Consider the following 13,811-nt stretch of genomic DNA (forward strand, 5'->3'; position numbering starts at 1 on the left):
TCCGTTCTGTCGGGGCGTCTCTGTGTCTGATGCAACATTGCTTTTCAGGGAGATGAAGACCCTGAAAATGAGACCCAGGTCCCAAGGTGAAGCTCCTTCTCTGGGGTGCTCCGTAGGGATTCCTAGATGGCTGTCCCCCGCTGCTGAGCCACGCTGAGCTGGCTGCTCTCACTAGAATCCTGGAACTGGCTCTTCTCTCACATGGGCACTTCAAAGGCCACCAGTGTCGCCTCCTACTCAGGTGCAATTTTTTTTTCTGTTCCAGGACATTTGTCACCACCCTGCCCTGTCCTTTCTCCTCTCTTCCTCCCTCTTAGGAGAGTTGCCAGAGTTGCTAGTTTCTTCTTCTTCTTCTTCTGTTTTTTTTTTTTTTTTTGAGATGGAGTCTCACTGTCACCCAGGCTGGAGGGCAGTGGTGCAATCTCAGCTCACTGCAACCTCCGCCCCTCGGGTTCAAGCAACTCTCCCTCCTCAACCTCCTGAGTAGCTGGGATTTCAGGCATGCACCACCATGCACGGCTAATTTTTGTATTTTTAGTAGAGATGGGGTTTCACCACGTTGGCCAGGTTGGTCTCGAATGCCTGATCCCAGGTGATCCACCCACCTCGGCCTCCCAAAGTGCTGGAATTACAGGTGTGAGCCACTGCGCCCCGCCATCAGTTTCTTCCTTTGGTGCTCAAAAAATGATTCTTCAGAACATCATGGAAAGGGAGCAAAGAAAAGAATAACTTTACACTAAAGAAACAGGTGACCAAGGTGAACACCAACAGCCATAAGTCACGTTGATAGTGCCCTTGATATCATGTGATAAGAATGACACTTACCTCTGTGGTCTCCCTCTCCAAAACCCAAACGCCAGTCTACGCAAGAGGAAAACATAAGGCACATCCCAGTTAAAGGACATTCTGCAAAATCCTGACCAGCACCTCTCAAAATAGTCCAGATCACCAAAAACAAGGGAAGTCTGTGAAACTGTCACAGCCAAGAGGAGCCTATGGAGACATGATGACTAAATGTAATATAGAATCCTGGTGGGATCCTTGGACAGAATGGGGACAATAGGTTAAAAAAAAAAAAAAAAAGCTGAATAAAGTGTGTGCTTTAGTTAATAATATTAATTCATTAACAGTGACATATGTACCACACTAATGTATGATGTTAATGACAGGGGACTGTCATTAGGAATGGTGAAAAGGGATGAAAAAGAAATAGAAAAACAGAGCTGGGTGCGGTGGCTCACGCCTGTAATCCCAGCACTTTGGGAGGCCGAGGCAGGCAGATCACCTGAGGTCAGGAGTTCAAGACCAGCCTGGCCAACATGGTGAAACCCCGTCTCTACTAAAAATACGAAAATTAGCTGGGCATGATGGCAGGTGCCTGTAATCCCAGCTACTTGGGAGGCTGAGGTGGGAACATCACTTGAACCCAAGAGAAGGAGGTTGCAGTGAGCAGAGATCAAGCCATTGCACTCTAGCCTGGGTGACAGAGTGAGACCATCTCAAAAAAAAAAGGAAAACATTAAAAAAATTAATAATAATAGGGACACTGGGCACAGGGTATACAGGAATTCTCTGCACTATAATTCTATAACTCTAAAATTGTTCTAAAATAAGAAAGTTTTTATTTTAGAAAATACTCTTGAATGAATGGCTGTGTTCCATCCCTACCCGTCTCCAAAGCACAACCCACCAGGTTTACATAACAGGGCAGCATAGTGGCGAAGTCAAGAGCACAGACATGGCCAGGCACGGTGGCTCACGCCTGTAATCCCAGCACTTTGGGAGGCCAAGGCGGACGGATCACGAGGTCAGGAGATCAAGACCATCCTGGCTAACACGGTGCAAACTCCGTCTCTACTAAAAATACAAAAAATTAGCCAGGCGTGGTGGTGGGCGCCTGTAGTCCCAGCTACTCGGAAGGCTGAGGCAGGAGAATGGCGTGAACCCAGGAGGCGGAGTTTGCAGTGAGCCGAGATCACGCCACTGCACTCCAGCCTGGGTGACAGAGCGAGACTCCGTCTCAAACAAAAAAAAAAAAAAAAAAAAAGCACAGATGCCAGCCTCTGGCCTGTGAGGTTTGAGTCCTGACTTTGCCAGTTACTGCTGATATAGACCCCTCTAAGCTTCTGTCTCCTTTATATTAATGGGGAGGCGGGTGATAACAATAGCATTTATGTCACGGAACTATCAAGAACGTAATTAAAACTCTTAGTGCAGTGTCCAAGTCAGAATATAGGGGTTAAGAACACATGGCTCAGAGATAAGCACCTGTGGGAGGAGGACTGCCTCACAGGAGAGCTCTGTTGGCCGGATGCCCTCCAGGTCCCAAACATCACGCCATGAAGTCGGCTGTCTCCTCCTGGGAAGGATGGAGTTGAGGAGGAGGAGGAGGAGGAAGGCGGCGTCTGGGATACCTCCTGTAAGTGCCATGCCTGGGGCCTCCTTGGAATGCTGGGGAAGTACAGGATGTTGCTGTGATCGCTACAAAGACATCCTGGTCTCTGTGTTCATGACTGGGGCACGCTGGTGAGCACAATGCCCGGAAGAGCCACGCACGGCCCAGCAAAATAGACGGCGTGCCTGTCTGCCTCCCCTCGCCGCCCCAGACAGCTGCTCACCCAACCCTGCTGAGGCATCACAACCTTTGCCAGGAATGCTGGACATACTGCCCCACAAACAGAGTGCAGGGTAACATGGGCCTCCAGTGCCCCCGCCAGCTGGGCCACAGTATGGCCATCCAAAGTGGCCAGGCCAGCACTGCCCTGGGATCTGGCTTCCTCGGAGCCCATCCCCTCGGCATGTATGGAGCATTCTCCATGAGCAAGTCCCTGAGGGCCGCCTGCTTTCCTGCAGATGGATGGAGGTCTGTGATGGGCCTGAACTGGAAGTCATAAAACACGGGTGTGAGTTCTGCCTCCGTCTCTAATGAGCCGGATGGCCTTGAGCAAGTCACTCACCTTCTCAAGGCCTCAGCTTCCTCCCCTGTCGCCGGGAGAAATTGTGTCTGTCTGAAGTATTTCACGGCCTGGGAAAATCAAAGCGAATCATGTGGATGCAGGTACTTGGTACGCCCTGAATCACCGCCCCTGGTTACCCACAGGAGCGTCTAAGCAGGCCTGCAAGGCAGCCTGCAACTTGGCCTCTACCCGTGTGATACAGCAAACACACTTGGAAGGCAGTTTCTACCTTCAAATGACTGTATATAGAACTCGTGGGTACTTATAAGGTGAGGATTGACCCTGTGTGAATGACAAGGAACTGATGCCTGAAGTTCCAGAGGGAGGAAGGGATTTGCTCAAAGTCACCCAGCAGGTGAGTGACAAAGCTGGCCCTCGGACGAGCCTCCTCCTCCCCTGTCTTTCAGCCTCACAGAGGGACAGAGTTTGACTGTGGGACTCAGCCTGAGGCAGGGGACAGAATCCCTGAGTATGCTCCTAGCCAGTGGATTCATCTCTCGTCTCTCTGTGACCCTGTTTTCTTTAGCTGTCTATGGAAAGAATAAGCATGAGAAGAATTCAATTTGATTCAAACTGAAGCACTGCACCCGCTTTGTGTGAGACACTTTAGCCACCTCCAGGGTACACACATAAAAGCCCACTGTCCCTGCCCTCAAGGAGCCTATCATATAATCACAGTCACTAAAATTTGAAGATCTCTTTACAGTTCACCTTTACTTCTGATATGGTTTGGCTCTGTGTCCCCACTCAAATCTCTTTTTGAATTGTAATCCCCACGTGTTGAGGGAGGGACCTGGTGGGAGGTGATTGGATTATGGGGGCGGTTTCCCACATGTTGTTCTTGTGACAGTGAAGGAGTTCTCACCAGATCTGATGGTTTCAAGTGTTTTGCAATTCCCCCCTAGCACTCTTCCCTGCCTCCTTGTGAAGAAGGTGCTTGCTTTCCCTTCGCCTTCCACCATGATTGTAAGTTTCCTGAGGGCCTCCCCAACCAGGCAGAACTGTGACTCAATTAAAACTGTCTTCGTTGTAAATTACCCAGTCTCAGGTGTGTCTTTATAGCAGTGTGAGAACAGACTAATACACTTTCTTTCACTTTTTCTTCAAAATGATAGGCAGTGTTATTGATGCTGTTTCACAAACGAGGACCCCCCATGGAAGGAGCTAGGCTACATGGGAGAAATGATATTCTGCTGGCATCCCACTACACTTTCTACCTGAGGCATCATCCCTAAAACACTAGGACATCAGGAAAACCTAATGATGACTACTATTTCATTTAGGGCCCTCTCAGCTGCAAGTACAAAGACATAGAAACCAAATATTGGGTTTTTAGCTGAGAAGCCCAGCATCAGGCTGGACCACCATCTGCGCATCCTGTCTGGGGTTCATACACAACAAAGACCTGATTTCTCTGCCATTCTCCGCTCAGCTTTCATGGTCTCCTGGATCTGAGATCTTCTCAGCCCACAGGTGATGACAGAATGGAGATAGTTGTTCCGGCTTCAATGCTTCCAGGTTCAAGTCCACGGGGAAGAACCCTGCCTCCCTCTCAGAAGGCTCAGCTCCAGTCTTCTGGGTTCCAGTAGAAGCCCAAGCCCCTCCAGGAACCCCTTACTGTTATTTTGAAAGTGGAATATGGCTTTGGCCAATTGAGGCCAACTCACAGAGCTAGATCAATCCCCCCAAACCACAAGGGCAGAGGGTGGGACCAGATAGGTTATTAAGGGAAATTTGGGTACTCTTTTACCCAGAGGGTGAACAGATGCTAAATGGTCCAACTATGCACATGTGTAGCCACCCACTGCAACAATGCATAGTAGTTGGTTAATAAATTTATTTTCATTTACCAATCGATTTACCAGCAAAATGAATAAAAACTAAGTAGGCTACCTGCAAGAAAAGGTAATAAAATATGTAAAAATGAATTAAACACTCTAATCTGCCTCAAGTGGATTCAGTGGCTTTGTCTGTGATTCCCTGAACCTGCTCTCATTGGATAATTTTACCTTATTAGTATATACACCACAACCTCAGAAGGCAACTATAAGAGCCAGATGCCTGGATAGCCATATGTAAAAAAATGTAAAATTTGATCCATTCCTCACACCATATACCAGAATAAGTTCCAAATGGATCATGAATCTAAATATAAAAAAAGAAATGATACAAGTATTAGAAGAAAGGATGGGTATTCAACCCATGTTGTTCAAGTTTTAAAAACCAACAACAAAAAGAAAGGATAGGTAAATTTCTCTGTGAGAAAACGTAAATAAATTTAATTATATATATATATATATATATATATATATATATATGTAATATAGCCAAAGATACCATACACAAAGTAGAAAAAGAAAATAATGGAGAAAACAGTTGCAACCAATTTCATAGAGAATGGGTCATTGTCCCAAATATTAAAAGACTTTTAAAAATAAAGAGGCCAAGCACAGTGGCTCACGCCTGTAATACCAGCACTTTGGGAGGTCGAGGCGGGCAGATCACTTGAGGTCAAGAGTTCGAGATCAGCCTGACCAACATGGAGAAACGCCGTTTCTACTAAAAATACAAAAATTGGCCAGCGTGGTGGTATGCGCCTGTAATCCCAGCTACTCAGGAGGCTGAGGCAGGAGAATCGCTTGAACCTGGGAGGCAGAGGTTGCAGTGAGCTGAGATCACACCACTGCACTCCAGCCTGGGTGACAGAGTGAGACCCTGTCTCAAAAAAAAAGAAAGAAAAGAACCAATAACCCTGTAGAACAAAATGGGCTGGCAAAATGAACAATTGCTCTCAATTTTATGAAAAAAATATTCAAACTTGATCATAATACAAGAAATGAAAAATTAAAACTACACTAAGATGGCCAGGCGCAGTGGCTCACGGCTGTAATCCCAGTACTTTGGGAGGCCAAGGCAGGCAGATCATGAGGTCAGGAGCTCAAGACCAGCCTGACCAACACGGTGAAACCCCGTCTCTACTAAAAATACAAAAAAAACCCAGCCAGGCATGGTGGCAGGCGCCTGTAATCTCAGCTACTCGGGAGGCTGAGGCAGGAGAATGGTGTGAACCTGGGAGGCAGAGGCTGCAGTGAGCTGAGATCGCACCACTGCACTCCAGCCTGGGTGACAGTGCGAGACACAAGACTCCGTCTCAAAAAAAAAAAAAAAAAAAAAAAAAAACTACACTAAGATAACTTTTAGGTTGTCAAAAATCCAAAAGTTTGACAATATACTCTTTTGGCTACAGGCAGATTAGCCCTTTCATAAGTTGCTGGAGGAAATACAAAATGGTATAACCATTACAGGAATTTGGCAATGTGTAGCAAAATTATATATGCATTTAACCATTGATCCAGAATGTATCTGGGCATTTATCCCATAGATACTGTGTATTAAGAAACAGAAAAACATATGCACAGGTTTGTAATAGCAAAAGACAGGAAATAACCCAAATATCCATTGGTAAGGAACTGTTAAATCAACTAAGCAGTAGAATACCACGCAACTGAATAAAGAAGTAGAGAAATGAGGGCTGCCTTCATCCCTAGGTGAAAAAAGCAAGATGGAGAAAAATGTGTGCAAAATGTTTCCACTTATCCACAAAAAGAGAGGTAAAAAATATATAGATATTGGCTGGGTGCAATGGCTCACGCCTGTAATCCCAGCACTTTGGGAGGCCAAGGCAGGCAGATCACGAGGTCAGGAGATCGAGATCATCCTGGCTAACATGGTGAAACCCCGTCTCTACTAAAAATACAAAAAATTAGCCGGGCATGGTGGCAGCCACCTGTAGTCCCAGCTACTCGGGAGGCTGAGGCAGGAGAATGTGTCAATCCGGGAGGCGGAGCTTGCAGTGAGCCAAGATCGCACCACTGCACTCCAGCCTGGGCGACAGAGCGAGACTCTGTCTCAAAAAAAAAAAAAATATATATATATAGATAGATAGATAGATAGATAGATAGAGGTAGATATCTTACATTTCATAAAACAGGTAATAAAATAATAAACCATAAACTAAATTGAAGGAGATGCAGGAATCAAGGGAGAAGAGATACCAAGACAGAAGCTAATATTTTAATCAATGCATTAATACTTCATTTTGTAGATTTCACTCTGGAATCATTAGATATCTTACAGGTTTTTTTTTTTAAGAAACAAGTTTGGGGCCAAGTGTGGGGGCTCACACTTGTAATCCCAGCACTTTGGGAGGCCAAGGCGGGAGGATTGAGCCCAGGAGTTCAAGACCAGCCTGGGCAACATACTGAGACCCCATCTCTACAAAAATTTTTAAAATTAGCCAGGTGTGGCCGGGCGCGGTGGCTCACGCCTGTAATCCCAACACTTTGGGAGGCCAAGGCGGGTGGATCACGAGGTTAGGAGATCGAGACCATCCTGGCTAAAATGGTAAAACCCCGTTTCTACTAAAAATACAAAAAAAAAAAAAAAATAGCCGGGCGTGGTGGTGGGCGCCTGTAGTCCCAGCTACTAGGGAGGCTGAGACAGGAGAATGGCGTGAACCCGGGAGGCGGAGCTTGCAGTGAGCCAAGATCGCGCCACTGCACTCCAGCCTGGGTGACAGAGCGAGACTCCGTCTCAAAAAAAAAAATTAGCCAGGTGTGGTGGTACTCACCTGTGGTACCAGCTACACAGGAAGCTGAGGCAGGAGGATCGCTTGAGCCCAGGAGGTCGAGGCTGCAGTGAGTCCTGTTCATGCCATTCTACTGCAGCCTGAGCAATTGAGCAAGACCTTGTCTAAAAAAAATAATAATAAGTAAAATAAAATAAAATAAAAAGCAAGCTCTGAAATTAAAAATAAAATAAAACAAATAAACTTTCTTCTTGGTGACTAGAGAAGCAGTACTCCAAGTGACTTGAAAGTACAAAATTCAACTGTACATCCCTAGTGCAGTCTATCTCAAGGAAGAGAAGACATGGGGAAAATTTTAAGTGTTTTCAATGATCATATCATTGAAGATAATGCTGGTATTGTCATTCTGGAAACGCTGAGTATGTACTGTGGGATAAAGCAAATGCCTGCATATGTTCTATCATCCTTAGTGCACTTAAGACTGAAATTCTTGACTTGAGACAAAGGGGACACAGGTGTGAGATAGAAGAGGTTAAGTAAGAACTTCATAATCTTGAGTTTGAATTGGAAATATCAGATTTTATGGTTAGTTATGTAGCAATTGTGGACCAATACCGTCTGTCTTTTATGATCGAAGGGATTCATCTTCCCCCACTGCTCATTCCCCCATCTACCAAATAAATCACCAGAGCTCTACAGCTCTAATTCAGAACTCCTCCCAGCTCTGACCATGCTCTCCAGCCCGACTGCCACTGCCTCGATGCCGGCCCATCAGCCCTGAACCAAACTTTTTTTTTTTTTTTTTTTTTTTTGTATTTTTAATAGAGACGGGGTTTCACTATGTTGGCCAGGCTGGTCTTGAACTCCTGACTTCAAGATCCGCCTGCCTCGGCCTCCCAAAGTGCTAGGACTACAGGTGTGAACCACCGTGCCCAGCCCTGACCTGCACTTTTAACAGTGTCTTTGCTAGCATTGCCGCCTCCATCTCTCCCCTACTCCAGTCTCCACCGTCACCAGGATTATTTTCCCCACCAAATGCTGACTAAGCCATACTCCTACTGCATCAAGCAAGATTCCAGAGAGAAATGAAACACCCAAAGGGGTTTTCTAAAGAGAGCTTAAATCAGGGATGATTTACAGTGTTGGGGGTAGAAGTGGTGAAGCACCCAAGGACCAGCCACAGCTGAAGCCTTTACCACCTACGCCTGCCTGGTATCTATCACCAGAGTCAATGCCACCTGGAGCCAGGGGAGAGGGAGCCCGACAGGAGGAAGGCAGCTGCCGTCAGAAATGGGACAAGGCAGCGGGAGATAGACATCCCTGCCTCTTTCTCTTCCCGCCAGCCAACCAGTGGGCAAGGGAGCCTGGCTGGAGCAGTCTGTAGAGATGTCAGAGGAGGATAGAGAATGGATGGGCTAGGGGAGACAGGGCAAACTAAATAGCCAGCACACCCACTTAAGGCCACTATTCACTCCCCATGCTCTAAGGAGCAAGCCCAGGTTCTCTGGCATGGCATATCAGGCACCCATGAGCCAACACACTCTCTCCCTACGACCTTGGTTCCTGCTAGTGGCCCCCCACCACCCCCAAGCCCAAGTGACAGTTACCCCAGACCTGCATAGCCGTCCCACAACTTCCCACCTTGCCAGACCCTATTCCCTCTGCTTGCATCACACCTTCCCTATTCCACCCTCTCCTCTTCTTCACATGTCAACCTCCTATTCACCCTTCAAGGCTTTTTTCTGATGGCATCTCCTTCATTCAGCCTTCACCAAGTCCTGCACTTAGAGTATCTCCTCTGTTCCCACAGCCGTCTACACGGGCCTCATGGGAGCAGCCATGGCCTTGTTCTAAGGCTGTTCACTTGTCTGTCTCCCTGTCCGTACCGCAAGCTCCTTGAGGTCTGAGACTGGGTCTATTCATCTCTGCATCCTCGGCCTAATGGTACTAGACACATAGTCAGCCCATAAATATTTATTGAATCAACCAATGAATAAAAGAGAAGACTTTTGTGTCTTTGTTTCCCATTCCTTTTTTCCCCCACTCCCACAATGGAGAAGCGTCATGGGGCAGGAATAAAGAGAAAGAGGAATGTGTGCCCCATATTCACTCCATACTCTCCTCTCCCCATCCAGTTCCAGGCTCTGACTTATATAACAAGGGAGCCTTTCTCCTTGGCCTTTCTATTGCTGGACAGGTACCAGGTTTGACTCAGGGGACCTGAGGAAAAGGCTTTATCCCCCAGAATGCCTGCCCTGACCCCACAGAACCAGGGTTGCCTGAGGCAGCCCCAGCCAGACTTTCTGCAGTGGGAGCCATCTCACCCAGGAGACGCCACACTGCTCGTCCTGGTCAGAGGCTGGTCAGAGGCTGCAACTGCCCCTGGCTATTCTAAGAACAGATAATTTGTCAAAACGTCTCTGAGCAGGCCCCAGGGCCAGCCACTCCTTCCCTCCTCCTTCCTTCCCCATCCATTCATTTACCCGTAGGTAATGAGTGCTCCCAAGGGCCCAGGACTGGCTTCCTGGACTTCCAGTCCAGCAGGGGAGACACATTGAGCAAGTAATAACAAGTGTGATGAGGCAACAGGGAAGACAGAAGGAAAAGGAGGCCAGGGAGGGAAGGAGCAACCAAGAACAAACAAAGGGAAAAAGGCAAAAGCAGAAAGAGGCGTCACAGGCCAGGCCCTCCCCACTCTTCTCTGCATTCCAGAAACCAGAGGGCCTGGAGAGGAGGCACCAGTGAGCCACAGAGGTGTATTGTATTCATTTTCTGGGGCTGCAGTAACAGAATGCCACAGACTAGGGGGCTTACACAACAGAAATGTACTGTCTCACAGCTCTGGAAGCCAGAAGCCTCCAGGCTCCTTCTGAGCACTGTGAGGGGTCTGTCCCATGCCTCTCCGATGGCATCTGGGGGTTTGCTGCAGTCTTTGGCATTCCTGGCTTGTGGATGGCATTCTCCCTGTCTTCAATCAGCTTCCCTTTGTATGTGTCCCTCTACACATGGCATTCACGTGTGTGTTAAAAGTTACCATTTTTAAGTAGCTCAGTGGCCTTAAGTGTATCCACAATGTTGTGTCACAATCCATCTCCAGAACTTTCTCATCATCCCAAACAGAAACTCCACATCCATTCAACACTGACTGTCCATACCCCGTTCCCCAGCCCCTAGTCACATCTGTTCTACCATCTGTTTCTGAATTTCACTATTCTAGGCAGCTCCTTCATGGAATCACACAGTTTGTCCTGATGTGACTGGCTTATTTCACTGAGCACAATGCCTTCCATTTTCATCCATGTTCACATGGCACGATTTTATAAAGAATCCCAATCATAGAGGGCTAGGGGCCCACTCTCCTCTAGTCCAACCTCATTTTAATTTAACTAATTCCCTCTGCAGCAACCCTATTACCAACTAAGTTCACATTCTGAGGCACCGGGGATGAGGACCTCAACATAGGAATCTTGGGGGGGACACAACAGGTGTGCCGTGACCGAGACAGAGATGGGAGGAACAGAAAAAGAGACCCTGACAGGCAGCATGGGAGGGGTGATGAGCAAGTTCTTGTTTTGTTGACCCTTAACCCCTCTGTACTCCCTACAGGAGCCACTTCCCTGGCGCACTTCCCCAGCCCGGCTGACTCACTGGACAGGAAAAGGAAGGGCAGGAATTCAGGCCAATGAGCCAGGGACCGTCACCTCTGGCCGGGCCTGGCACAGCCTCCTGGGGAGGCCCTGCACGCCAGCCCTCCTGGCACCACTCGGTGTGTCCTGCCTGGCTGATGGGCAGCCACGTATGCCCCACCCTCCCCTGACCGTGCCCACTTACCCAGGGGCCCAGCTGTCTTGGCTGGGAGGCTTCCATCGCAAGTCACTCCTCCGTCCACACAGACAGATCACTCACGTCCCTCATTCCGTCCCTCGTTCCACAGTGCGTGTTGACACCCACCACGGGGCAGGCCTGGCTGCAGGCCTGGAGATGCAACAGCAGCAAAAGGAGCAGACCCTGCCCCAGGAGGCTCACATTCAAGTAAAGGAGGCAGACGAAAGCCCACAACAGTGGAGTGCACACCGGCAGATGGTGATGAGGGCCAAGGAGGCATGGCAGCAGGGGAGGGGATAGGGAAGGCCCCGGTGGGCTGGGCTGCGTAAGCCACCTCTGACAAGGGTGCCTGGGAGCAGAGGCCCAAAGGATTGGACAGAACCAGCCATGTGGATCCTGGGGGAGAGGATCCAGGCTGAGGAAGCAGCAAGGGCTCAGGCCAGAGCAGGAGTGCACCCGTCCTTTCCAAGAAACACCCACGAGTCCAGGGTCTGTGTGTGTGTGTGCCTGTGTGTGTGTCTGTGTGTGTATCTATGTGTGTGTATCTGTATGTGTATGTGTCTGTATGATGTCTGTGTGTCTGTGTGTTTTTATGTGTGTGTCTGTGTATCTCTGTGTGTGTATGTGTGTGTATCTATGTGTGTGTGTGTGTGTTCCTGGGTGTGTGTCTGTATGTGTGTATGTATCTATATATGTGTGTGTCTGTGTGTGTATATGTGCATGTGTCTGTATGTGTCTGTGTGTCTTTATGTGTGTGTGTCTGTACATGTGTATGTGTGTATCTATATATGTGTCTGTGTGTGTGTGTGTGTGTGTGTTGGGAAATGGCAGTGGTAGGTGCACTATATGGTGGAGACACTGGTTTTTAGGCTTTAATGAGTTTGGGTTTTACCCCCAAGAAACTGGGGGTAGAAGAGGGAATAAAAGCAAAACATCCCATGCCCTCAAGGAACGTCTAGTCCAGGATTAGAAGTGGGGACAGTCCCAGGAAGGAGTCATCTTGACAGTGAATTCACACGGAAGACGCGCGAACCCAGCTGGCCTGGAGAGACAGAGGTGCTTTGCAGGGCATGGGGAAGCCAGCAGGTCCCAATCAAGAAACCTGGTTTTCTGTCTGTGTTGGTTGAAGACTCTTTGTCCCAGAAGGAGTCGCTTGTTTGCTTGTTCATCTTAAGTTTAAATTGAGAGAGGTGAAGGGCTTTTGCCTCAGAAGGCAGGCTGGCCTGGCAGGGTGTGTGTTGTGAGGTGCAGAAACACATCTTCCCCAGCTGGCCTCACAGGCCAAGAAGCAGATAATGTCTTCCTTCTGCCAGCTTCCCTGCAGCCTGGTTTTCCTGGGACAGTTCCTCTGCTGGAGAAAGGGACAGGGGATGGGGACGGGATGGAGGAGGAGTTGGGGAGACCCTTCGGAGAGTGTGGCAGAAACACGTGTGTACAGGCTGGCACACGAGTCACAGAGGCAACAGGGTGGCTGCGGGGAGAAATGGGAGCAGAGCTCATGCAACTGTTGTGAGTGAGCGCGCTCTCGCAGCTCTAAGGATTTGGGAAAAACAACTTGCAGATCCAGGCATGTTTATGTAGGGAGGGGTGCCGTGTGCTGGCCCAGGTCCAGAACTAAAAATAACGCAGTATTTCTGTGCCCAGCAAGAGCGCTAGCATCTGTGGGGTTTGTGTGGTGGGAAGAGTGTGGTTTCAGCTGAACCAGGCGCAGTGCGACCAGAACAGCAGGAGGGAAGGCCAGGCCTGGGTGGGAGGCCCCAGGATGGGTGGGAAAGGACTGAGGGCGAAGGCCATCCCAACCCGCAGCAGAAGAAGCCTCCAGGCGGTCATGGGCTGCCCATCTCGTGAGGCCGGATCTGGGTCCTCCTGCATATCTGAAACAGCACAGAGCATTGGGGCAGCCTCCAAACCTCCCCCGTAAGGAGCCGTTAAGGGATCCAGAGGGCGTGGCCTGGAGCAGAAGAGAAGGGAAGCAACATGTGTGGGGCATTCACCAGTGCGGGATGCCTTCCCAGCACTCCCATGATGATCCAGACAGGTAGGCGTTTTCCTTCCCTTTTTGCAGATTGTGAAAACAGCGTTCAAAAAAGACTCATGGGCTGGGCGCCGTGGCTCACACCTGTAATCCCAGCACTTTGGGAGGCCAAGGCAGGCAGATCACAAGGTCAGGAGATCGAGACCATCCTGGCTAACACAGTGAAACCCCATCTCTACTAAAAACAAACAAACGAACAAACTCTACTAAAAAAAAAAAAAAAAAAAAGGAGAGAAAAGAGCAAGGTGCAAATCAGTAGCAAGGTGCTTCTTCTGGTGTTAAAAAAATCTTAAGTGGGGAGAATAATAATACATACTAGTATTTGCATAAAGAAGGATACATTAAGGAACCAGTATTGGTTATTGGAGAAGAGCTAGACTGACAGGGACAAGACTGGATGGAAATT

General features: G+C 48.5%; 1 long non-coding RNA gene across 1 annotated transcript; it reads right to left on the minus strand.

Moving 5' to 3' along the window:
* Window positions 1-825: 825 nt before the first annotated feature.
* On the minus strand, window positions 826-4,533 carry LOC129010409 (uncharacterized). Its single transcript, XR_008492995.2, has 4 exons — window positions 4,363-4,533; window positions 2,958-3,025; window positions 2,269-2,451; window positions 826-861 (listed from the first exon to the last, which is right to left on the minus strand). It is a non-coding gene; the product is annotated as an uncharacterized LOC129010409 (long non-coding RNA).
* Window positions 4,534-13,811: the final 9,278 nt, after the last annotated feature.

Source organism: Pongo pygmaeus, chromosome 10 (assembly GCF_028885625.2).
Source record: "Pongo pygmaeus isolate AG05252 chromosome 10, NHGRI_mPonPyg2-v2.0_pri, whole genome shotgun sequence".
Lineage (NCBI taxonomy): Eukaryota > Metazoa > Chordata > Mammalia > Primates > Hominidae > Pongo > Pongo pygmaeus.